Here is a 27,407-nt window from a genome sequence, read left to right as displayed (position 1 = left end):
ACTCGGAAAAGCTTTGATTGCCACGAGTATTCAGAATTTTATTTTCAGAGACCTGTTCAGGAAAAATTTGTGCTTCATAGTATAGTTTAAAGCAATGTTTATACATTTTGGACACATTATTTTTCAATTAAATTAAACAAAATGTGACGCAGAATTACAATTTTAGCAACATAACTACATAACGAAATCTTATTTACTTAAATCATTTATATTTGAATTATCGTGTTTCCGATAATTCAAATAGATATAGACAGATAATTTAGACAGATATCAACTCTTTGTCAAATTCGATTCAATTTTTTTGAAAAGTTCTATATTTTAGATGTTAAAATTGAGTACTAAATTCCATTTATCTAAAAATGCTGCGTTTCAGAGTTGAATTTATTTGAATTGAAAATGCAGGAAACCAACAGCCAACCAATAAATGAATTTGGTTCAAAATTTGATCAAAGCCTTTTCTTTTTGCAATTATTATTTACTTATCGCCTCAGGTAACCAGCCAGTGCGATTGAGTACATATTTCAAATTTCAGTCAAATAATTTATATATAACTGACTCCACCAAATTTCTGGGTGTTAAAGTCGTCCTACATTATTGTCTTAAGTTGTTTCGATTGTGAATATGAACCTTCCGAATGGGGGCCAGTAACGTGACATCATGACGCTACTAAAAATGTAAATGTCGATTGTCTATTAATCTATCTTCGAAAGTTTGCGGTATTGTAACTTCACTTTATAACTCATGTTATGAACTACAAAGATATTGTTACAAATTGGTAATTTTGCTACCCGGCACGAATAGTGTCATCCTGGGAAAAACCATTCAAACCCTTTGTAAGATCTGTCCTGTGCGTCAATAACCTGAGAGCTTGGCGATCATTAGACGACTTGGCGACGAATTTGACGAGTTTGGCGACTAAATGGATAATACTGGAAAGTTCGAGAACTTTTACGATGCATCCACTAAGACCCGTGATACAGCCAGGTACGCTCTGATTGGTCTGAAGATTATAGCCCCGCCTCCCGGAACTATAAAAGACGAGCACTCTGAAGCTGGGAAGAAGTCGTGTATATAAATTCCCAAAATTACAGAACACCAGCGCAATTCAAAAAGGAAAATCATTTGCATCCCTATTTAAAGTCCCATCTACTCAGGAAACCCCACAACAGGAAAAAAGTCACACCGCACCAACCATAAGCAGAAATCCCACCCAAATACCAAGCAACCCAGACAGCAATCAAGATTTTTCCGACATATTCAAGCTAGTGAAACATCTGAAGTCCATTATGCAAGCAGTACCAAATATAAAAGATTTACTAAATAAATTAGATAACGACAATAACCCACAAAACAAACTATTCATCCTGGCAGAAGCCTTTGATAACTCCCTCTTCAACACCCTAATATGAACAATAGCAAATCTGGTCTCCTTATCTGCTCTTGGAACGCAAATGTACTCATTAATAAAATCAACGAACTCCACGATTTCACAACAAAATACAACCCAGACATAATGGCAGTTCAAGAAAGCCACCTCCGCACTAATAATAAAACTGCAATAGCAAATTATACCTTCTATTCAAACCCCACCAGAACAGGACGTAGAGTCAGAGGAACTGGCATATTCATTAAAAATAATATTAAACACTCTTACTATCCGAACCCAACGCTCAGATACCTGGAAGCAACTATAGTCTCAATCCATACTACCATCCACAACAAAAATATAAATATCATCTCCACCTACCTTCCCCCAGGCTCTGATAACGCCTTTGTAATAGATATCGAAACGCTAATCCAGACCAACTTTGAAACCATCCTCATTGGCGATTTTAACGCAAAACATAAAAATTGGAACTGTGAAAAAGCCAACCCTCTCGGTATGAGATTAAATTAATTCACCAGAAAACTTAAAATGAAAATTATAGCACCTGACTATCCAACATGATTTACCAAAACCATAGAAACAATAATTGACTTTGCAATAACCAGAAATATTAATTACCTCCACGAAATTAAAACAGTTACAGAACTCTCCAGTGATCACCTACCAATCCTCCTTTACATCAATATCGCAGAAATAAAAAAAAAAAAAAAAAAAAAAAAATACTACAAAATCAAGCCAAACTGGTATCAATTCAGGAAATACCTCAACGAAAACACGCAACTAAATAATAAACTCAACTCTCCAGTAGCAATAGAAAAAGAAACAAAAAATATAACCACCGAAATCTATAATGCCTTCTATCAAACTGCCGAACTTCATAAAGCTAGCTCCCTTGAAACCCCTTCAGAAATAAAAGCACAAACAACCATCAGAAATAGACTTAGGAAAACTTGGCAAAAAACAAGACACCCCGTAGACAAGAAAAATTACAATCGTGCTAAAGAAAAATTAAATAGGATGTGGAAAGAGCATAGAAGCAATAGCTGGGAGTATAAAATCGAAAACGCTAACGTCGAAGATAACTCGATCTGGAAACTTATCAAAAAATTCACAGGCAACAAGTTTCGCATCCCCCCTCCTCAGAGAAATAAATACAATAGCCTACAGCAACAAGGAAAAGGCAGAAGAACTTGCTCACAATCTTGAAGACCAATTTAAATTAAATCCCATTGCAGCCCTACCACAGAAAAAATAGTCAACTCCGCAATAAGAAAAGTTTGAAATAAGCAAACTCAAAACCCAATTCAACCTTGTAAACCTGACGAAATCATAGAAGCTATTAAAAATACAAAAAAGAAAAAAGACTCCGGGTGAAGACTGCATGACAAATGAAATGCTCAAAAACCTACAAACTAAAACCATATTTAGAATCACTAAACTCACCAATGCAATAATGAAATATTATGACTTCCCATATGCTTGGAAAACCTCAAAGTCATCCCAATTAACAAACCAGGAAAACAAGCCCACAACCCAACAAGTTATCGACCTATTTGCCTCCTCCCCACCAACAGCAAAATTATCGAAAAAATTATTTACAATAGGTTAAAACCAGAAATCGAAGACAAAATTATTCCGTATCAATTTGGTTTCCGTAATGAATATTCCACAGTAGCCCAGTTATTTAGAATGACTGAAATTATCAAACACGGATGGCTTAATCAAAAAGACACTGGTGCAGTCTTCTTGGATATTGCGAAAGCTTTCGACAAGGTTTGGATCAAGGGACTCATCTACAAAATAATCCAACTAAATATCCCGGACGGCCTAATCAAGCTCCTAGCATCTTACTTAACATTCCGAAAATTCAAAGTTCGTGTTGAAGAGGAATTATCCTCACCCAAACCACTCCAAGCTGGCATAGCCCAGGGCTCCATTCTTGCACCAATCTGTTTCAACATTTATATCAATGACATCACTAGAACCACAAGAACACAACTATATCTTTTCGCCGATGATACGGCAATTCTCAGCACTAATGAAAACAGAAATAAAATAGCAGATGACCTCCAACTTCACCTTAACCAATTGGAAAAATGGCTCATTAAATGGAAGATTAAAGTAAACGCAGAAAAAAGTCAGGCAATCTACTTCTCAAGCAAGAAAAATAAACCACCTCCTCCTACCCTCAACAAAATTACAATCCCCTGGCAAAAAGAAACTAAATACCTAGGCGTAATCCTTGATCAAAAACTCACGTTTGGGCCACACATTAGTTCCATCAGGAAGAAATACCTAACAGCAAAAGCCACCCTATACTCACTTATCAACCACAACTCCAAACTCTCCATAAAAAATAAAATCCTCATTTACAAATCTATTCTTAGACAAATTCTCACCTATGCAGCCCCGATTTGGGGGGTTGCAGCGCAGACCCACATCACCAAGCTAGAAATCCTGCAAAATAAAATCCTCAGGCAAATCTCCAACATGCCCTGGTTTGTTAGAAATAACAACATGAGAAAAGATTTTCATATCAACCTTTCACATCATCAAATTTTCACATACAACCCTTACGATCCATTGTACAAGAAAAGACCGCGAGCACTCCTGAATTGGGGGGAAAATCCATTAAAAAGGAGTCAAAGGCATGACCAACCGCAAAACCGCAAAGAAGAAAGACGACGACTATTAAGAAGCCATGTGCCAGGCACGCGTCGACCTTGGGGAACTTCATAAACAACTAAGAACCCTGTTCGAACCGGTTCTTATCTCCTTTTCTGCCAGACGGACGAGAATGAAGATCGAATTGCTGACCAGCCAACACCCTTACTAACCCTTCCCAACCCATTAAGTACTTTAACTTAGACGTATTCTTATCAGTTTCATCCCTTCTTTCTTATTTACTATGGAATTATTTCATTCTTGTAATCTTCTTATTTTTATCCTTTTCTTCCTTCTCTCTTTTTTTTTTAACAATTAACAAGCTTTTCAAAAACTTCTAAATTACTATGCACTACATTATTATGTTATACTATGTTTGCACAGTTATCTTCCAATAGCACGATTAGGGAGCGGAGATTATAGGCTGATCGCCCAGGCTCTCCATCAAAAACTACTATTCTGGTGGCAAGTCGTGTATATCGTCAGAAATGGTGTGTGAGAGAAGTCGGAGTCGCCGACACGTAGAGAAACTGGAGGATTAAACAGCAAGAAAGCTGCTGATCTAGCAATTAAATGTGCTGCGTCTTTACGATTGATTAGTTGTATTTTTGTAGAAAAAAAATTTCGTAACAATATTAAACAGAACCTTTCTTCTTTCAACTACAGAAAAAAATTCAAGTAATTAGATAGGTGAAGAAATAAGGAAAATAGTTTGAACTTCAGTGTAACAGATGTAATCTATTAAAAATTAAAAAAATAATAATAATTCCAAAAATTTAAAATTTTGCACGCTTATTAAATAGGTATTTTTATACATATTGGAATGATAAAATATTTGTGGTTTTTTCATTCTTCGGAATTTATGAAGAAAAAACGACAAAATTCAACATAATTTTTAATTAAAATTTTAAAAATCTATCTGAAATGCACTTTCTTAGCCTCCAAGGTATGTATGACCCAAATTTAGTAACTGTAGGTCAAACGGTCTGATACTGAGAAGTTCAATTAACATACGCATTCATCTTTAATAGAGTTGTAGGTTCGTGCACAGACAGACTTTCTACGAATAGACTCCGTTCAAAATCAGACAGAAACCATTAATTTTGTGTAAACACTACATATCAAATTTCATTCGTCTAGCTGGAAATGTTTTTGCGATATTAAGTTCATGAAACAATTCCAAAAATGTGTTTTTCGCGCTCAGAACGTGGCGATTCGTCAAAAAGTCGAATTCAATACAATACTTTTCCTTTGTATATATGCTTTGTACACGAGAAAGTAAAAACACTAAGTTAAAAATCCGATATGAAAAGTTGGTTCTACATAGATAGAATCTGCATCAAAATTCTTCTACAACTGCTTCAAAACGCTGATCCTCTTGATATAATTAAAGTGTTTTTAAAAATGTATTTTCCGAACTCGGGACGATCTGAAACGTGGAGATTCAGTCTCTCAATTTGAATTTTTTGCCTACTGTAATACTTCCTCAGCGCTTCGTAAACGAGAAAGGAAAAATTCTAACTTTAGCACATAAAGAAATGAAGTTTCAACAACAAAATTCTACCTTATATTATATATTACTCAATTCTAGTAGTTGAGTAAAAAAGTCTCTTTTGAACAAAACTCGGAGAATTCATTTCAAATACTTCACTTTTTATTTACTGTTAAGTTTTTTGTTACGGCTGTTTTCATTATAGAGCTCTTTAAAGCACATGCCATAACATATGCGTCTTAATTTCCTTCAAGACAAAACAGTGCAGGCTCACAAAAACACCAATTTATTTAACTCTTTCAGATCTAAAATTAATGAGGTGCATTATTATATATATGTGGATATAAAGTTTCCTTTTACTGCATAGATCTCAAAACTAATTGCAAGTTTGTTACAATTCCTAAAAATTAATGTTAGTTTTTTTCTCTTGTACGGGCTATATAATAATCATTACCCAACAAGAATTTGAAAACGATGCTTCTTGCACAATAACAATCGGAATTTATGTACGAATGCAAGGGTTCAATATTATTGTAATACAAGTACAAGATTGGCTGAAAGCTTGGGGACAGCAGTGATGAGCCAGAGGTGGTGTTCTACCTTCACCTTTCTCTCTTATATTAACAGAAGATGGCAAATTTTGAGCTTCATAGCACAGAGAAGAAAATCGAATACTTATTTTGAAAGATTTTCTTCCCATTGATTAGATTTAAAGTTCAAACAGATCAAAAGTAATGGTGATGAGATCCCATTCCAAATTCACTTTGTTTAAAGAAATTGGGTTTTCGAATTATTCCATTCACATAGTCTTAAATTTACAAATCGACTGGCGGTCATTCCTTTGAAGGAGAGTGTTCAAAGTTTAAAATATCATACAGATCTTTAACTGTACATAATGATGTATTTTTCTGATATTTTAGCAATACGTAGCAAATACAAGCAATGCAAATTTTGACAAGTAAGAAAAGGGTTTTTTTTTACCGAAAAGTTAAAAGCATGCATGACTTTTTTTTAAGTTATTGGCATAACGGGAAATGGTAAAGAAAAAGAAAACTTAAGCATTCCACAATCGATATTTTATTGTATGTAAAAGCAGTTTCACCAATTGTTCCTGTCCACAATGCCGATTCGTTTCGAACGATGGACTCTTATTTGTTTATTTTTAGGAAAGACACTGCCATTTTTAAGATAATTATTCGGGAAAAAAGTGATATTTTATACATACCATTAAGTTATAGGACTGGAATGTTTTCAAATTATCAGTCTTTTCGCAGATTTATACAAATGCCGATACCTATAAGAGTTATAAAAGAACATGAGCAACACATATCATATTTCCATGAAAAACTATTTATGCTAATATGGAATTATAATTTTTTTGTGGGGGAGGTGCAGTTAAAATTATTATATATTAAGAGAGGCAAGCACAACTTTCCTCTGCGTTTTCCCCAGGATACTGAAAGTGTCAAACGGCCCTTTGCGTTAAATCTTTAGATAAATGTAAATATTATAAACAAAATCAAATGAATTAATGAATAAATTAATATACTAAATCAATGCGAGAATTGCGGTTCTCAATATACTTTGTAAAAATAAAATGGCATGTTTACAAATAATTTGATATATACAATTATTATATAATTAACATAAATGAAATAGACTCTCCAACAACGAAGAGTGATCATAATTATATCAAATGGAGCATTCAACGGACATTTTCAGGAATTAACCAGGAAATATTCATGCATCTTTACCTTTTTCTGAACAGGCATCTGATTTCTAAATGACAAATTATGTCAGTATGTGGTGAAATGAATACCAGTTAATTATAACTCCATTATCAAGTTCAAACAGGTCTCGAACTTTTATGTGCGCTTATTGCTAGGGGGATGTTAAAGCATCAGTTTTAATGTTCATATTAATATATATCTGCATAAATTTTCTTTACTGAACAAGGACAAAAATTAAGTGCTAAGATTAATATATAACTTTTTTTTTCCGAGATTTATGAAACCTAGACAAAATTCATTTAATGCTTTATGTGATCTAGTTTATATAGAGCTGTGTCATAGGAGAGTCCATTGTATAAGAGAAAAAAAAACAGTAATTGCAAAAGAAAATAATTTTAAATTAATGAATGAAAATGAATTTACCTTCCAACTATTTTCATTCTCTTTGCAGCTGAAAAAAATTCATCCATTGATCTAGTAAGGTAAAACTCCAGAGTTGATTTGATATCAATAAATGTTTTAGAAGGATCATCCGTTGCCAAAGATCATCCATCATCATTAGACTCCTGTGACAACACTTTTTATTCAGAGGTTTTGACTAATTTCAGAGTTTCCAGAGAACCTCTGTAACTTGCAGCATATCGGCTCCCGAAGTTTGCATTTTGAAATGTAAAAAACAAAAAGTTAATAAAATTGACCATTGCATATCTCCATTTATATAACTAATATAAGATCAAGATAAATTTTAATCAATGTAAAAAATGTAGATGTGAAAGATTTGTTACAAACCAACTAAACTGTAGTTCAAACCACGGAGCTGCGCTAAAACAAATTATCAAGTGTGTTTTAAATTTATGTTACATCATTGGTAAGCATCAATCTATGCAAAGCTTGTACATCGCCTTACCTACCATTAGCAAGAGTTGACATTAAAAATATGCAAATTTAAGAAGGGCAAGTTGTATTACTTTCAGGAAAGTAATTAACACTAAATCTACCACGAGTGGTCAAATAACGGTTTTCTAATGGCGATTCCAATGTATCAGAGAAATGCCTGCACGATTAGGTTAAACTGGCTTGATGTTTTTAATTTTAAGAAGTTTACTTATAAAAGAAAGCTTGAAGAGCTTTTAACACATTGATCGGTGTAGAATTTTATATAAATTGATTCAAATATGGCTTTTTTATTTTCAAGTTTATTTTGTAAGGATATATAAACATGATTTGTATTTTATTATACTGCTGTATTTTTTTTACTTTATTAATAAATGCATAAAAAATACATTTTGTAGATAGATGTGTCAAATTTTAGTCAAAAACCGTTGATGAAAGGGCTGTATCCATACGCATCTAAACACAGATTTCAAAACTGCAATGTGCTAGGTGAATAAAATTAAGTACATAGTTTTTACATTAGACATGCCGATTTTTAACATATTTTCTGTACCAAAGAATTATCCCCTCTAACAATAAAAATGGATCAATCAACCATGTGCTTGCTCAAAGGCATTATTTAGGAGCTAAGTAGGAGCCACTCGGGCATTCTTTATCTTGTTCTTAACCGTTATCCTATTTTTAAGTAAAGAATGATGTCAACAAGTGATGAAATGAGCCATTTAGCATTACTTGAAATTCAATTTGGAAATTAAAACTGAATACTCAAAATAATATTTCTGAAAATTAACTCTATCTTGCTTAACAGTCCGGTATGCAAAAATATCCTTATTTAATAAATAATGTTTGTAGAAAATTATGGATATTTTCATTTAAAACAATAATCATTTATTAATTATAAATAAAACGTTTAATTTTAAAAATGCAGAATTCTGTACATGGGTCACTCCTGAAAACTGTGAATCATTTCGTAAAACAATTGCTTGAACAAAAATATATGTTAATAAAATTCTAAATTTATAAATGACAATAAAAATCTATAAATTACAATTTTACTTACCATTGGAATTATTCCCCAATATTGATATTTGAGAAATTATTTAATGTAAATGTTCATTGTTTAGAAATTAGGGCTTCTTAAGCTTATCGTAATAGTTCTATTTTTATACAAAAAAAAATTATAGGTATATTACAAATATGAAAAATTGGAAATTTTAAAGATTAATTAGGAATTAAAAGAAATTGAAATCATTAATATTAACTGATAAGTTTTAGTTTAAAACATGTGAAGGCAAAACAATTTTCGTAATTGATTATGTTTGCGAATGTAAATGATATCAAAAAGGGCGCATTATAAAAATTGTAATATCTAACAGGTTGGCTCACGACAAAATTTAAGAAGCCCTCATAGAACTTACCAACATCAGATTCTAACATTCTTTCACCACGGCATTGTTAAAAATTTCACCTAAGGCAGTTTTTCAATAAGGAGCCAACTTCAAATTATATTATTTAAAATTAAGCTCTTAAAGATCTAATGACCTAAACTATATCGAAAAATGTAGAGTTGCAGTTAAATGAATGCATAAAATATCGCAGTTTATTTATCATGAAAATGTAATAAAAATAAGTTTTCAATAGTCCAGCCAAAATCGGCAATATCGTTGTTGGCTCTTTCACTGCAAAACTGCATGCAAACTTTTTTACAACGCAGTTAAAAAGGCCGGCTTTATACGAATGCTCCCTAAAAAATACTGTTAAGCGGTAAATTTATTTGCAACAGACTACAATGTAGATAAATTTCCCCATGTCCTATAATTGTAAGCATTTTAAGCTCGATATATTATACTCGTTATAGGAAATTCTATTTTAAAACATTGAAAAAAAAAATTCTTTCATTAAAAAGTCTTACAAAAATCTTAGCAATTCCATTTCAAGCATTTATAATAAAATCATATTCTAACTATACATATGCAAAAGTGAATTTTTAACGCATTTACCGAACTGTACATGCACAATACTGAGAGATTCCATCCTTCCGATCAACGCCTAGATTCGACGTCTGCCTCCGCTTCATCACTGTCGTTCTTTGAGCGTTTCGTGGGATTCAGTCGACGCGACATTCCTGTGACAGGAAACGAATCTCGCAGTGTTCGGCAGACCACAGCTTCTGCTCTTACATCTTCGCTTGTCAAAGAAATATCATGAATATATTTATTGTGTACAATAAATTGGATTTGAGTGATATATTCTATAGTAATAGTCAGTGGCATAGAGAGGAGGGTTAACGACTACATCTATCCCCATTGTCAGACTTGTAAAGCTCCTTGAAGGTAAAATACAGTCGGTGATAAGAACTGAAGAGTAAAAGTTGTAAATGATCCCAAATTCAAACAATGTTTTTCACGTTAGTAGTGTGAAACTAGCAATACTCTTTTATGGACATTTGTCTCATGCGTTAAACGTGCAAGTATCAGGCAATTTTCCATGCCAGCGTCAGTGACGTTGAGACGAGATCAACAATAAGCTACCACTCATGACTTATACTTATTACAAACAGAATATCTTTCTGAATGATATTGCATGGTTTCAAATTCCATTCCACTTCCACTCAATGAACTTAGGTTTTGCTAATGGAAGAAATCGTTTTTATGTACTTCTGCTAATACGGCAGTTTATTCATTTGGCACATTCTGTTTCTTTATTTTGTAAATCAACGAGATTGAGCGGTGGCATTTTTTATATTGTTTAATAACAGTTACCTGCATGAAGATCATCATTTTGAAGAATCACAGTGCCTATCTTGAAATGGACTTTGCAATTCTGAATCATGATTAGATAACAAGGATATCAACTTTACTAGAACTATTTTTTAAACTTCCTCTTCACGCCAGTGGATCGTACATGCTGAACATCAGGATCGCATGCACAATGGATCTTTGATGGCTTCAAACCCTGAACTGGAACTTTAGTTCCAAAATCGATGTTTTCTTAAGAAATCATCGTGCTCACTTCCCTTTCTTTTTTAAGATGGAAGTGACAGAGTTAATAGCGATAACGGAAGTTTCGAAATCGACAATGGAGGCTTATATGGGATACAGATATCTTCTCTAAATTTACAGATTGTGTTTATTTCAGCGATTTTTGAAAACATTTAACTTCCTAAAAGAAATATACATAGATTTCTTTTTCGTCAAACTAAGATAACGATTATACGCAAACCCATTTAAGGCAGCGTAATGAGTAAGGTAGTAATAATAGTGCAGTGATAATAATGTGTCATCACAGCACTATGAACTTGAATTATCACTGACTTATAATATGCTTTATTTACTTTCTCAAACCACCTGAGTCACATCTCAAAATATGCTGCTAGCCTTATTCCACAGAGAGATTCACTAAGCAAGCAACTGACATATCACCGGGCAGCGTTGCACACGGCATTTTTTTAATTTTCTGTTAATTATTTTATAAATTAACTTATATTAATTGCATGTATACTTTTTTTTTCTTTTGGTTAAATAATAAAATAATTCACATTATCTATTTAATATAATAGCCTCCTAAACTCTAAATCTCCTATTTTCCATAAAATACACATGGAATGTATTGCTCCGGTAGAAAATTACCACAACAGCATATTTGGAGCTTTTTGGCGGCTGCGAGCGTAAAGTCACCAAATAATTTAGACCTGAGAAAAAAAAAAATGTCACCAAGATTTGCAAAAACTAGAGTACAAACCTAACGCTACAATTTTTTTCAAGGGAGGGGAGGGGAGGGCGTTAATGGTGTAAAGGATTTCGTGATAAGGACTCTTCGACCTCGAAGTCGATATCTTACCGGTAGGCAGGACATCGCGACTCGGAAATCTAATGAGAGAAGCCAGACGGGGACAAAGAAATGATTATGTTCAAGGCGCCATTTACCCTCCTCTACGCCACAAAATATACATTTGAAATTATTTAATAGATAACTATAACTTGTTTTACTGCTTGAATAAGTTCTCTGCTTTGAATTCAAGGAAAATATTACATGATATTGAATGCCATATGGCACCGTAATTTAGTTCCAACAGAAGCTGCTTTAGCGGTGTACCAAAATAAAATGTTTATCCATTTGAAATTGTTGCAGGGAACTCGCTTACGCTTCGTCCAGTATTGAAACTATCAGACTATGCCAGTGATTGTAATACAAGATTTCAGTATTTAAAATGGGACGAGGAAGAAATGTGTTACAAGGTGTAAATAGGGTGTGATGAAACTGTTGCCTTAAAACTAGAATAACAAACTTAAAAAAAAAAAAATTCAAAGCTCAATTATTTTACGAAACCAACGGCCTCGCTTTCAAAGACGGAAGAATCCCCTTTATTTCTCTCAAAAAGACTAGGTGTAGTCAGCTATTAACTTCTCGCCGCTCGATGTTCGATTGTTTAGACTCATTCACATTGGTGAAACAATTTTTATTTTTTTTCCCAAGTTTTGGCAGCAAGATAGAATTTGGCGAAATAAAAAAAAAAAAAAAAGATAAGAAAGGAAAGCTGTTTGGTCTCATTCGGAATTATTATTCTTCCTGTCTTTTTTTTTTCTTTCTTTTTTTTTTCTTTTAAGGTACGCCAGAAGAAACGGATATGTTTTTGAAACACTCATTCGTCGTTCCAGCTTCAGTGGAGTAAATTGGTTTAATCTATGTTATTGATTCACGCCAAAGCTAGTCAGTGGCTTGTTCAAATATATTCTTTTGAGTAAGAATGGAGACGTATTTACAGTTTGATTACCGCCAGAGGAGCAAGACCAATCAATGGTTTTTGAAAATTGCGTTTCTCTCTTTCACCAGAGAAAGATCAGTCAGTGACCATTGATCTACAAGAAATATTCACCGATGTAGGTAAGTGAAATGAATTTTGGTAAAGTTTTGAAAGTCTTCATTCCGTTCTGTGAAGCATAAATTTTTGAAACCTGCAAATATTTTATCTTCTCTGGCGATACCTCCTTAGATTAACATTTTTAAATAAGTCAAATATTCAAGACTTCTAATTATTTTTACAATGCTTTTTTGTATTTAAATATGGTTAGCTGCAAATAAATATTCAGAAAGACAAATTTTTGTCCAAGCTCGTTTAAAATTCTCAGTTACGAATCATGATTAACTTTGCAACTACGTTACAAGGGATAGTCATTTTAATAGCATAAAACTAGCTTAACTGCATCTAACTTAGGTTTATTACATCTTATAGCTAAAACCTTCCAATGTTTCTTCGAGTGCAGCTTTGTTACGAACCAAAACGCAGCAGCTTTGAATGAAATGGTATACCCATTTATAAATATTTTGATTGATGGAAGACGTGTTTCTCGTCGATATATACGAGTCCACTACAAATCAAACGATACTTTTATTTTACGATTATTTATCTGCCTATACATGCTTGTGGAAAAAAGCTTTAGAAAAAAAAGTCAAGATTTTTCATTCACATTAATAGAGACAAGAAGGAAACCTCGTTTACTTTTCTTAAGATATGCCGCACTCGAGAATAATAAAAACAAGAATTAAAAGACATTTTCAATTGCCGATATGCACATACAGTTGAATACTTGTTAAACAAATAAAATCAATGTTTAATATCATCAGACAAATGATAGTCAATTATTCAAAAAGCTAAAACCGAACTATTACTGTAAAATTACAAAATAGTTTCTAGAAATAGAAAGTAGTGTGCATTGAACGATCCCTTAGAAATTTTAAGTAGAGTTGAGTCTATATCGATTGCAAACAAGTTAACTTTTACCAGCAGATTGTATGCGGATACTATTCCTTTGTTTTGCCTATTTGAAGGATGGCCCACGAGGTTCTTAAAACCGAAGTTCCTAACTCGGGACATAACAGATGATATGAATATTGATAAGACATTGAGATTACTTATGAAGTGGTTGCACATTTTGAAGGGTCGCCACATAGAGAAGTTAGATAATTATTGATAATATTTCGAAAGAGAGAAAAGAAAATATATTTATATATTCATATAATAAGGAAAGATAATTTTATCTAAGGTATTTTTCGGCAAAAACAGTCCCCTATCCAGAGTAAGGTATTTTTCGGCGTGATAAAACAAAAATTTTTATCAAACACATATGAGATGCCGAGGTCGCTTGGCGTTTTTCAGAAGTATGAGGTCATATGGTTTAATTTCTTTAATTGCAATGTTGTCGCTTCTGTTGAATTTATCAAAAAAATTATTTTCCATTCTTGTTGCACACCCTGAGAAAGACGAGGATAGGAAATATTAAATTTAAAATCTCTCGACCATAATCATCTTTCAAAAAACGGCGAAGCATTTCACTGTTTTTGGAAAAAAAATCGCGTTTTAAAAGGATATTTAGAAAGGATTTTCTCGAGATTATTTAAAACAAACGGATGAATAAACGTTGATTTCGAAAATTCATATATGATGAAATTTCAGAATCCGACCAGACATATAAAAAATTGTAGAATCTGATTGTGTTGTTTTTGACTAAATGTTAATCATACTGTCAATATATGGCAGTCTTCAGAAAATTTTAAATCTCTTCTGATCTTATTAGTGTGTTTTAATAATTAACTAACAAGTGAAAATTCCATATACATGTTAAAATTAAATAATTACTCACAGAATATGAAAGGGAGACGATTTCTTAAATATTGCAATTATTTCTCGGCTTTCAGAGTTGGCTATCTTTGCAATGACATTTTATAATGTCACAAGTTGAATCGTTAATTTTCATTTATAACATTTTACTGGTATTTATCAAAAAAGGAAACCTTCTTAAGTTAATAAAAGAATTAAAGTATGAAAACACTCAGTCATTGATTTTCTAAAAATAATTGTAATTGGAGAACGTTAATAACGGAATAATCGTTTTATTCATGTTAATCGGATACTGCTTTATATAAATATTAAACCTCATATTAAATAAAAATTGTTTTTAACTACTGGAAATGCATCTTAATGAAATCCTTGCCTTAATGAACTCCACTCCTTGCTTTTGTTCATTTGCATCTGCAGAATTGGGTCTTGAAAATAAAGTAACAATGCGTGAAGTTAAAACTCATATTTTGGAAAATTATTTTAATATTTAGTAACAAGGAATTTACTTAATCCTTATTTTCAAATTTTTGATATAACATAGCTGACTCTGAAGTGGAAAAAAACGTTACACGACCCATTTCTAAAATATATGGAAATGAATTTTCTGAAACAATTTCAAGCAATGTAAGGGGGGTGGTGAGGATTCCACGTATTGTTAACACGCAAAATATATGAAAACTGGAGCTAGAGCAAAATGAAATTTTTCGAACTATTTTTTTTCTTTATATGAAAGGAAAAATGCTTTTTGTTTAGCTCAAAAATGTAAGAGTATTGACACATTTAAATATTATGAAGATAAATAAATTAATAATTGAAGTAATATACAGCGGGAATGCTGCAGTTCAATTGCGTTAATGACAGAAAACTTAGAGACAACCTAGTTTGATTGAAAATTGACATTCGCACCTTCAAACGATACTCCTTATCGCAGTTGCTTATCATTGCAATTTTGTTGCATAAACGAATACGTGATTTCATCAGTACAAAGCGATTTCATAAGTAATGCATGGGATATAAATTGTTTAATTATCAATTTTATTAATATATGTGATTATAGCAAATATTTGAAAAGGTTTTACTCTATATTTAAAAACTGTGAAATTCACAAAGTTTTTAGAAAAAGGAACCGGTTTGCAATTTCGAATACATTTTGAATCTAAAATATTCACTATTCAAAGAACACAAAAATCTTGGCTAAAAAATTTACATGAATCATTATTTTAAATTTAACTATTATTAAATTTTGAATTGTTGAGCATTGATTTTCAGGTAAAAAGATAATATAAGCAGTCTTTAATTATAGCAAAGAAGCAATAAAATAAATACATTGAGCACCTCTTTCCAAAATGAAACGCTGTCTTCGAAATTTCCAACAAAACTGGGTATATTTAATTATATTTAGAAAACAAATCAGCAGAAATGGTCTTCTTAAAAGTTTCTCCCATACTCATTAATAAAGGTGTTATTCCAGAGAACGCCCTCTGTGGCATTGGTATAAAGATATTAACCTTTGGCGTGGAATTTCAGCATTTTTGGTCGAATCTATGGTGGGATCCTTGGAGAGGTTTTAAGAATTGATCCCTAGCATAAGGTTAATAGTAAGTATATGAAAATCGAATTTAGGTTTTCGACGTGTTTTTTCCCAATGGATTGAAAGAAAAATTTAACATAAAACTGCATATACAAAAAAAAAAAAAAAACATAACAAATTTGATTCATTTAAGATTATATAAATCGACAGACAGTCAATCCCTTGTTGGGTCAAACTCAAAATTGACATATATTAAATCTATCTAGATCTTTTTGTTTTGTAATTATCACAATAATTTATAATCATCCAGTGAACTGACAAACTGCCATTGAATAGTTTTCCTTAAAATTTGATTGAAATCTAGAAATATGGCATGAAGACCGTATACTAAATTTCATCCGTCTAGCTTAAAGTGTTTGAGGTTTCTTTGTCAGAAATAAGCATAATGCCGAAAATCTGTTTTTAAAATCTGACAGGTCTAAAACATGGAGATTCCGCAAAATTTCAAGTTCAAATTTTTTGTGATTACAATACTTTCTCTTCTTCATATAAGTAAAAATACAAAGCTAGATATTAATTATTTCTTCGCTAGAATATCCTAAAATATATGCTACTTATTGATTTTACTGAATTTTAAATATATTTTTTTTCCACAGCTTTATTTTTGTACCATAAAATTAGGTAGCAATTGCATGATTTATTCCAATCTAATTTAACAAATTCATATAATAATTGAGTCTCAAATGATAAGGAAATGATTTAAGCAGCTACAATTTTGTTTTATGGAGAAATATTGTTATTACTAACGTTATTAACTAAATAACGTTTAAGTCATCTTTCTCAAAATTAAGTGCGAATCTGTCATTCATTTAGTACAATGATGTCCAACTGAAACAAAATCGTTTGCCAATGAATTATTAAACCTTTAATAGCAATTCAATTTATGATTCTAATTTTAAAAATTAACGACAACTTAGCAGATTTTTTTTCAAATATTTTTTGTTTCGATATATCTCAATAACATTATTCAAATCAGAACAAAAATCTTAAATTTGATATCCGCTTTGCAATATAAAAGATACAAGTAATAATAGTACAAAAAGGACAAATTTAATTGATTTCTTTTTATATCAGAAAAAGTACTTTCAGTCATAAATATGATGTGCGATAAAAATTCGATATAATCCTTAAACGAATATCCAGTTTTGAAATTAATCCATAAGTTACTCAGGAAAGCTATGACATAAGCCTAAATTAGACAACACTATTTTGATAATCTAACGACTGAGCTTTGACTATTCACATATGATAAAAAGATCCTTTGTCAAATTCGATTACGAAATTCATATCACTAATTGATTGTAAAAATAACTGCATGAAAGAATTTAATATTTAAAAATGTATTTGAATCAATCTTCTCGCTGTTTTTTAAAATCCTGATAACCACTGACATTTAAAATACAGTATTGATGAAATTTATAATTCACTGCATTAGATTGATTTATTTTATCAAAAAAATAAATGGACGCTTTAGTATAATTTTCCGTATTTATAAGGAAAGATCTATTTAAGGACATACATGAAGTACTCAAAAATACTAGGAAGTAACTATTTATAAATGATTCTACAACCTTCAATTCTACAAGGATCAAGATATTTTTATGTCAAATTTTCGTATAATTGAATTAAAAAAAACACATTTCGATTATGATCATTAATAGTTTCAGAAAATTAAGACCCAAACTAACATTTTGCGGTGAACTGAATTTCTAACCAATGGAACACATAAAATCCCTGAGGAATTAATCATTATAATAAATTATTTGATGCTTAAAAACTTTTAAACTTTTTTGTTGGCAAGTAGATTCATGAAAGGGCTTCGAAGAATTTTATTGTTATCTTGGAGAGATATTTTTTTAAATTATAACTGATAGATTTTCAATAATTTATGGCACTCCGTCTATTTGACTCTAAATATAAGATAGAACTATATAATGCAAATATGCTATAAGAAAATTATATAATACAATTAAATGGCGCTTGTTTTTCTCCGGCAGATTAGATCGAAGGGAATGTTTCGTCATAACTTACAACACAATGCTGAATAGATTTGATTTACTTATAATTATTTAATAAGCACTGCTAATTTACAAAAATTCCAGTTTGCTCAAAAAGTCTTAATATTTCCTTACTTAACGATTATGAAATAAAAATAAGATGTGTTAAGTAAAATTACCTAGCATTCCAAAATTGATATTAGTACACGTAAAATTTAAATTAATAAAATAATTTTAATTTAAGAAGAATCAGACTAAATATTTAATTTTTTATTTACTCATCTTAAGATTTACTTATAATAAATTTATTTAAAGAAAAACACATAATATTAAGTGTAAGAATCGTAATTCATTAATAGAAAAAGTCATTAAAAGATCGCAACATATATATTTTTTTTCAAGCTCCATTTAGATAATTTAAATTGCACCAATCAGATTTAATAAATTGCTAAATTAAGACAATACTTTTTAATATTACATTCAATTACAATTTTGAGACAGTGAATGTGCTACAAGTCTCATAAACCCATAATTTCCAAAAAAAGAACATCAATGTAATATATATGCATTATACACAAAAGTTCTGCATCAGAAATTGGTAACAGAAAATATCAAAATATACACAGATTACAAGTGAAAGCATTTTTAGGAGGGGAAATTATTTTTTTCATTTTCATCACTATTTTTTTTCTCCTTTTTTTTCTTTATTTTTTCCCCTTTTTTTTCATTTTTTTTAAAGTTTTTTTTTTTTTTCATTTTTCATTTTTTTTTCATTCATTTTTTTTCTTTTTTCATTTTTTTTTCTTTTATTATTTTTCTTTTTTCATTTTTTTTCTTTTATTATTTTTCTTTTTCATTTTTTTTTCTTTTATTATTTTTATTTTTTCATTTTTTTTTTCTTTTATTATTTTTCTTTTTTATTATTTTTCTTTTTTTATTTATTTTATTTTATTTTTTTCATTTATTATTCTTTTCTTTTTTCTTCTTTTTTTTGCTTTTTTTATATTATAATTTTTCTTTTCATTTCTTTTCTTTTTATTTTTTTTTATTTATTTGCATTTTCCCCTTTAACAATATTAATACAGATAAGATATATAGAATAACATACGGCATATTTCATACATTATCACTAGATTAATACAAAAAGTTAATACAATTTAAACCCATAGGGCACGTTTTTTTTTTTTTTTTCAAACACATTTCTGAAAATCGATGTAAATAGAAATAGAGAAATAGAATATTAATTTTCCATCTTAATTTTTAAAAGCTAAACTTTAATAAATCCTTACGAACTCTAAATAATTTAATTAATTTTTTTTCTAAATTTGGTTTATAAGGGAACTATAAACCAAATTATCCTATTATAAAATTAAAAAAAATGTAATAAATTATTTTATCATTATATTCATAATTTAAATAAAAATGAAAATTTAAGAATTATTGCGCAATATAGTATTAATATCAAATTTTTGATATTAGCCAATATTGCGTTAATTTGCTTCAACATAAACTATTATCATTTACTATTAAAAGGAAAATAATCTCAATCTAATTTCTTGAGATCATGTATTCTTTTAGATCATTTGCTCTGCATGGGCTTCGGCTTTAACTGGAGCTAACCTAGCATATGCATGAAGCACACAATATAAAATTAAATTTAAGATAAAAAATTATAATCAAAGCCGAAAAATGATATTTTCTGATTTGATTAATTCTGCAAAACCTTATAGAAAAGTAATGAATTTTACAATTTGACAAGTCCCATGCGTGAAAACTTCAAAGACATTTATGACACTTTCACAATGATTGAAATTAAAATGTTTGCTTGCCGGCTGAGACGCCAAAAAAAGGAAATAACTTTTAATTTAAAGGAATTTCTATACCTATTGATAATTCAACTTACAACTTATTCTTTCCTCAAATGATTAAAATCAAATTTCGTAATTTTTAATCAATCTTGATAAGCAAGATTTGGAGTTTGTGAATTTCATCAAAAAATACTTAATAATAAGTCAATGGATACAATATTAGCAAATCATTTTTTCCAAAATTATTTATTAAAAACAAAGAAAAATCTTTGTTAAAATAATAGAAGAAGTTTGTTAAAATAACACTCTTTTTATCAACTTGAGAAAAAAAAAGTCTGGAAATGTTTTACTATGTAAAGTTGATGTGCTCCTATCGAAGCTATCATTTAAGCAAAAACACTCTTTGCACCAATGCATTTCTTCTTTCAAATTAGGTATTTAACAAACATTTTCTTTTTTGTTTTTAAATTCATACTCAATTTCTCAGACATGACACAGACTTTGGAAAAAAGCTGAATATTAAATAATGAACTAAATATTAAATAAATACCAAAAAGTAAATCAAGTAGTAATAGTTGAACGGTAAAATGAATTTAAACAAAAGGTGCATGAGATATTTACAATATTTTAGAATTATTACATAAAATAATCCATTACAATAATAATTAAATTAAATACTCAAAACACTGAAATCAACGGAAATGTGCCATGTCTTAATTCTGCATTAAAAATATGCATTTACATTTAATAGTTAACAATAAACTTCTGCAAACGTAGTACTACAATTAAAATTGCAACATCATGAACATATGGTATAATTAAGATCAAATTAAAATTGCAACATCATCAACATATGGTATAATTAAGATCAAATTAAAATTGCAACATCCCGAACATATGGCATGATTAACATGGAATTCATTTTACGCATAAATAAGAAATTCGATCACAAAAAATGAAAAATGATGCAGCGTTGATTTTTCAAAAACACATATTTTGAAAATTGCAACATCATTAGCAGAAAACAGTCACATTCAGTCGAAAAATTCAAAAGGAATAATTGCTTTACTACAAGGCTACTTGTGCGCGGAATGGAAGGAATATAAAAATGAGACTAATGTTTCCTTTCAGTTTATCGGCAAACAGCTCAAGAAACACACTGAATACAGAATATTTGATGTTTTAAAGTCAGTTCAGAGTCCATAAGCGTACAGTGGTGCCCGTCACAGTACACTGCTGAAAGTATGGTAGAAGAGGCTATATTTGTAAGACAGTTGGGTACGACACTTCTCTTTTCTTTCACAGGATAAGTATAGTAACGACTTCTTCTCAGATTATTTTCGGTATATTCTTTTTCATTTAACTCGAAATTAAAATCAACTATGTAAAAATTAGTTCCTTAAAAATTAGAGCTTATTCCTTCTTCCAGGCTTCCCATTTCGTGCAACTATTTATTTCTTCTCCTGCCTTCTTTTTCTTCCACTTCTGCTACAACAAGTTTATTTTTTTTTTTTTTTTTTTTTTTTTTTTTTTGTCTGTTGCAAGAGGTTTTTCCCTTTTTTTTCCCCACATCACCTAAATGAGTTTTTCTCCTTTTATATTTCTTCTCTTAAGATTTTTTTTTTTTTTTAATTTCTTCTCACCAGAGATTTTTTTTTTTTATTTATTTCTCCTCGCCAGAGATTTTTTTTTTTTTTTAATTTCTTCTCGCAAGAGATTTTTTTTTTTAATTTCTTCTTGCCAGAGATTTTTTTTTTTTTTAATTTCTTCTCGCCAGAGATTTTTTTTTTTTAATTTCTTCTCGCAAGACTTTTTTTTAATTTCTTCTCGCAAGAGATTTTTTTTTAAATTTCTTCTCGCAAGAGATTTTTTTTTAAATTTCTTCTCGCAAGAGATTTTTTTTTAAATTTCTTCTCGCAAGAGATTTTTTTTTAAATTTCTTCTCGCAAGAGATTTTTTTTTAAATTTCTTCTCGCAAGAGATTTTTTTTAAATTTCTTCTCGCAAGAGATTTTTTTTAAAATTTGTTCTCGCAAGAGATTTTTTTTTTTTTTTTTTTTCCTTCTCGCAAGAGATTTTTTTTTTTATTTCTTCTCGCAAGAGGTTTTTTTTTTTTTTTTATTTCTTCTCGCAAGAGGTTTTTTTTTTTTTTATTTCTTCTCGCAAGAGGTTTTTTTTTTTATTTCTTCTCGCAAGAGATTTTTTTTTTTATTTCTTCTCGCAAGAGGTTTTTTTTTTTATTTCTTCTCGCAAGAGGTTTTTTTTTTTATTTCTTCTCGCAAGAGATTTTTTTTTTTATTTCTTCTCGCAAGAGATTTTTTTTTTTATTTCTTCTCGCAAGAGATTTTTTTTTTTTTATTTCTTCTCGCAAGAGGTTTTTTTTTTATTTCTTCTCGCAAGAGGTTTTTTTTTTATTTCTTCTCGCAAGAGGTTTTTTTTTTATTTCTTCTCGCAAGAGGTTTTTTTTTTATTTCTTCTCGCAAGAGGTTTTTTTTTTTATTTCTTCTCGCAAGAGGTTTTTTTTATTTCTTCTCGCAAGAGGTTTTTTTTTTTATTTCTTCTCGCAAGAGGTTTTTTTTTTTTTTCTTCTCGCAAGAGGTTTTTTTTTTATTTCTTCTCGCAAGAGGTTTTTTTTTTATTTCTTCTCGCAAGAGGTTTTTTTTTTATTTCTTCTCGCAAGAGGTTTTTTTTTTATTTCTTCTCGCAAGAGGTTTTTTTTTTATTTCTTCTCGCAAGAGGTTTTTTTTTTATTTCTTCTCGCAAGAGGTTTTTTTTTTTATTTCTTCTCGCAAGAGGTTTTTTTTTTATTTTTTTTTTTTATTTCTTCTCGCAAGAGTTTTGCCTCTTACAAGATTTTATTTTTTCGTCAGAGTCTTTCTAAGTCCACTTTCTTCAAACAACTTTATTTTCTTTCGCTCTCTGATGGCAATTAATGATTTTACACATCGAAACAGCTGCAAATCAATCAACAAGATTCACATAATTACTTGTTCTGGATTATAAGGTATACAGTTTCACAATGGTTATATAGTCCAGCGCCCAACAACGTGTTTCCGATACATAAATCTGTATCTTCTATTGTAAAGGCAACAACTGGGGGAAGTATAGAAAATAGCGATTTTGGAGCTGGAAAAATTCGACATCGTAAGGCTTTTTTGCCCCTACTCCTTTTTGTTGCATATTTTTATAAGCTCACTTATCGAAGATTTGAAAATTTAGGCAGGAAATGATCATGGTTCATAATAATTTCCATGTTTATATCAGCACAAATGAAAGTGGTACACTTTCAGCTCACTTTTAATCGGGAACCACAACAAACCGATATTCTGTATGGATCGTTAAATCCTTGAAAGTCACACTGGTGCAGCCACAGCAGTATTTTGCAGTACTGGGAGTTTTCTTATAACGACTGTATGACTGCTCAGAAATTACAGGTTATAAATTATTAGAGAACAAAACTTAATATTTCTATTTCAATGAAACATTTGAGAAACATAAATAATTATGATGTTGCAAATTTTAAGGAGTACTTTATATATCAAATACAGGAAATTAAAATTTGGAAAAATGCATTGAAAGATATGTTGTTTTGATTCTTTAAAAAAAATATTTATCCAGAAATATCTGCTCGAAATTATATATCTTTAAAAAAAAATTTTGAAAGTTATGCTAAATTAACAATATTTGATATAGAATATTATTTTAGTAAGTTATTATCTGAATATTGTTTAATTGTACTAAAAGAAAATATTCGAATGTCTTCAATCATCTGCACATCAATAGGAATAAGTTTCAGGAACGAACATGAATCACATTTAATTATTTCCTTGAACATAAATTTAATCACAAAAGTTCATAAAAAAATCTGAATATTAATTAAGATTATCAAAGCTTTTTTTTTCTCTCCCAATTCCCAATGGAGAGAAAATTTGACAACACGAATATAAAGTTTTTCTGCAAAACAAGATAAAAATAAACAATTTATCACATTTTATAACAAAAGCTTAAACTAATTGATGTTTTATAAAGCTCATTTAACAGTTTAAGTTTTGATAATGATTTCTATTTTAACAAAATAATACTTCAGAAACTTCACAGAAATACTAAATACATTGGTGCAAAAAATAAAAAAAAGTTTCATTTCCTTTCCAAACGTTATTTTTGGAGTCTCAGTCATTCTAACAACACAAACTATTAAATTACTTAACACTTTAACTGCCGTGGGGTTCACTGGTGACCAGTGGTCCAATATAAATTACATTGTAAGAAATTCAGCACGGTAGTCAATGTGTTAATTAACGAACATAAAATTCCATAAACTTAAAGAACATGAAACATTAAAAAAATACAAAAAAGGAACTTTAAAAATAGCATATAAACGTGATTAACTTCATTAACAATTAGAAAGATGAAAACAATTTTAAAAAATGTATATTTCCTTAAATTTTGTTAATTTTCATACAAACACAGAAGCAATAAAAAACGAAACAAAACATACTCTTTCTGCTAGATACAATACAGACATATATTGTATATATGGAATACAATTAAGATGTCAAATGTACCAAATATATTTTTGGCTCTGAGCTGCGTCTATTTCCAAAATCCCCAAATGGGGATTGTGTCGACTAATGAATTAAAATAATAATAGCTATTTGGTGCAATATATAATAAAGGAGCAAATAATTTTAAGAGAAAAATATAATTTCATTACATAATTACCATTTGAAACAATATAAAAAATATTTTATTTCGATAGAAAGTATTTAATAAAAAAAGACGAATAACTATTATTTATATCCAAACTGGAAATTTTCATAGAATTAATAATTTTAATCAGTGAAAATTTTATAATAAATCTTTTAACTTTATAAAAATTTTTAATGAAAACTTTCTTAATTATCACTTTATGAGCAAACTGGACAACACTTTCAAAAGAAACGTCTTCTTGACTGTATTAAATTTTAATATATGCAGCACTATTATTTATAATTAATTGAATTATAATTAATACTGCACTGATAATGATAAATATCAATAACTTTTAATGATGATAAATAGCAATTAATAACTTTTTTAATGTGATGTAAGAGTGTATTAATCATTTTATCACAATTACATGAGATAATTTTTTGTTTTTAAATTTAAACATTGCTTCAAATAAATACTTACATACGTTTGAAATTTAGATCTCATATTAGAATTTATCTTTTCTACACAAAATGAAACTCAAACTTTATAGAAGAAACTTCAGAATACCTATATTAATTTACACTGAACCATAAGTTAATAATTTTAAATGGGCTTCAAATTTCACCAGGTAAAAATAATCGAAGAATTTTAAATGATTATGAATATTGACGACTTTCTTACTTTTATAGTTAAAATATGCCCTTGATTTAAAAAAAAATCGGCATTCGAAAGTACCAAACTATTGGAAAACTTCTAGAAATCGTGAGTATTAAGTACTTGATATTGAATATATTGCATATTTTTGCTATGATTCTTGCCAAAACCAGCCTCAATTTTTTAAAAAAATCTACAAAAAATTTATAAGAGGTGGATTTCTTATCACATCGGTTTGAATTGACCTCACGATAAAAAACCTTTTCAGCATTAAATATTCAAGTTCACTGCAAAAATAATTGAAAAAAAAAAAAACTGGAAATCTTAAACTTAGCGTTAAAAAATGAATAGAAGTACAAATGGAATTTTAAAAAAAATGAACACGAGTGCAAAATATTGTTAAAATGCTATATTTACTTTTTCGGGTGTAACAGGATTTCATTAATATTTCGGTTAATCGGAATCTCTTTCCTCTCTAAGATAAACAAATTGATAAATTCAGGGAATTAATTAATCAAGTTTATCATTCCATTACTACAATTACTCCCTTCAATATCCTAGAAGATTTGAGTTATTAGTTGAGTCAATATTAGTTGCATAAATCTTTAATATCAATAGTACGGATAATCCCCAATAAGATTGTACGATTTTTGTATAATATAAGAAGAGTTGAAGTTACGAAATTTGTTTCTAAATAAATTTGTGCATCCAATTAAGGTAGAATTCCTATTCTTGAATAAACCAATGAATTAATTTAAACACGCAAAAAAAAACGTTAATATTTAAAAGAAATAAATGTCTCCTTTCAATTCTGTAATCTCCAAATTTCATTTAGTTTATACATATATAAAGCGAGAAGAATGCGAACTATATCAGAAATTTTATAATTAACATATACACCAGCAAGAAGATTACCCTAATCATAAAATTGTGTTTTGAATTTAAAAAATAAATGATAAAGTTGTCTAGCAGTAGCTGCCGTTTCGTGAGTAACCCATAAGCATTTGATATTTATTTTTAAACATTAATATTAAAGCGATTTCGTACAAGGCAACTTTATCAATTCACTTCAAAGGTAAGCAAATTGATACGAAACGATTCAGAAATCTATTACTCGATTAAATATTGACAATTTTTTGAAAAAAGATGTTAAAATTTTTTAAATATGGAATTATCTTATTTATGCACTAGGAAATAAGGAAAACTACAAGTTTTGAATATTTCAATTCATTGGCAAACGGAGATGGTTTCTTGGAGCAAGCTTGCAAAAAATGTAATGAATTTTTAGCAATGCACTAAATTAATGTATATTTGAATATTTCGATTCATTGGCAAACGAAGAGGGTTTCTTGGAGCAATCTCGCAAAAAATGTAATGAATTTTGTGCAATCCACTAAATTAATGTATATTTCATTACTCGTAAATGTAATAAACATATTTCTAACAAGTTCGAAGAAAATATGCGTCGACAATAACGAAATGTACTGCTCTTCCTTAATAAGATTAAAATATAATACATTTAAGAATTAAGTAAAAAAGAATCCATAACACTTTAAAACAAATACAGATGCGGACAGTACTTATTACAAGTTTGAGACTTTTACTTTATCAGGAGTTTCATATTGCAATCAGACTTTACTTTCTGATAGGGTTATTCAGAATTTTTAGACGAAACTTTTGAATAAATGCCACACCGAAGTTCTTGAGGAAATGTCAGTCATTCAGATAAATAATCCTTTGAATGACTAGTGATTTTAAATAATGTCTGCGCTTTTATTTCCTTTTACAAATATGTTTGAATTTCGTTAAAATTATTACAGTTTTTCGGAGAATTACTAAACTTTTACAGCAGTTGTCTTGATGAGGCGAGAGATTTTTTT

The 27,407-nt window shown here is 29.6% G+C and overlaps 1 long non-coding RNA gene across 1 annotated transcript in view; it reads right to left on the bottom strand.

Moving 5' to 3' along the window:
- The window catches only part of LOC129976640 (uncharacterized), a 37,934-nt gene extending 30,033 nt beyond the window's left edge, over window positions 1-7,901 (bottom strand). The window contains exons 1-2 of the long non-coding RNA XR_008785159.1: window positions 7,697-7,901; window positions 6,769-6,837 (exon numbers count right to left, since the gene is read on the bottom strand). This is a non-coding gene — a long non-coding RNA (uncharacterized LOC129976640). The remainder of the gene's footprint in view (window positions 1-6,768; window positions 6,838-7,696) is intronic.
- Between the last annotated feature and the right edge of the window lie 19,506 nt (window positions 7,902-27,407).

This window comes from Argiope bruennichi, chromosome 7, assembly GCF_947563725.1.
Source record: "Argiope bruennichi chromosome 7, qqArgBrue1.1, whole genome shotgun sequence".
Lineage (NCBI taxonomy): Eukaryota > Metazoa > Arthropoda > Arachnida > Araneae > Araneidae > Argiope > Argiope bruennichi.
The sequence above is the reverse complement of the archived record's forward strand: the minus strand, read 5'-3'. Positions and strand labels throughout refer to the sequence as shown.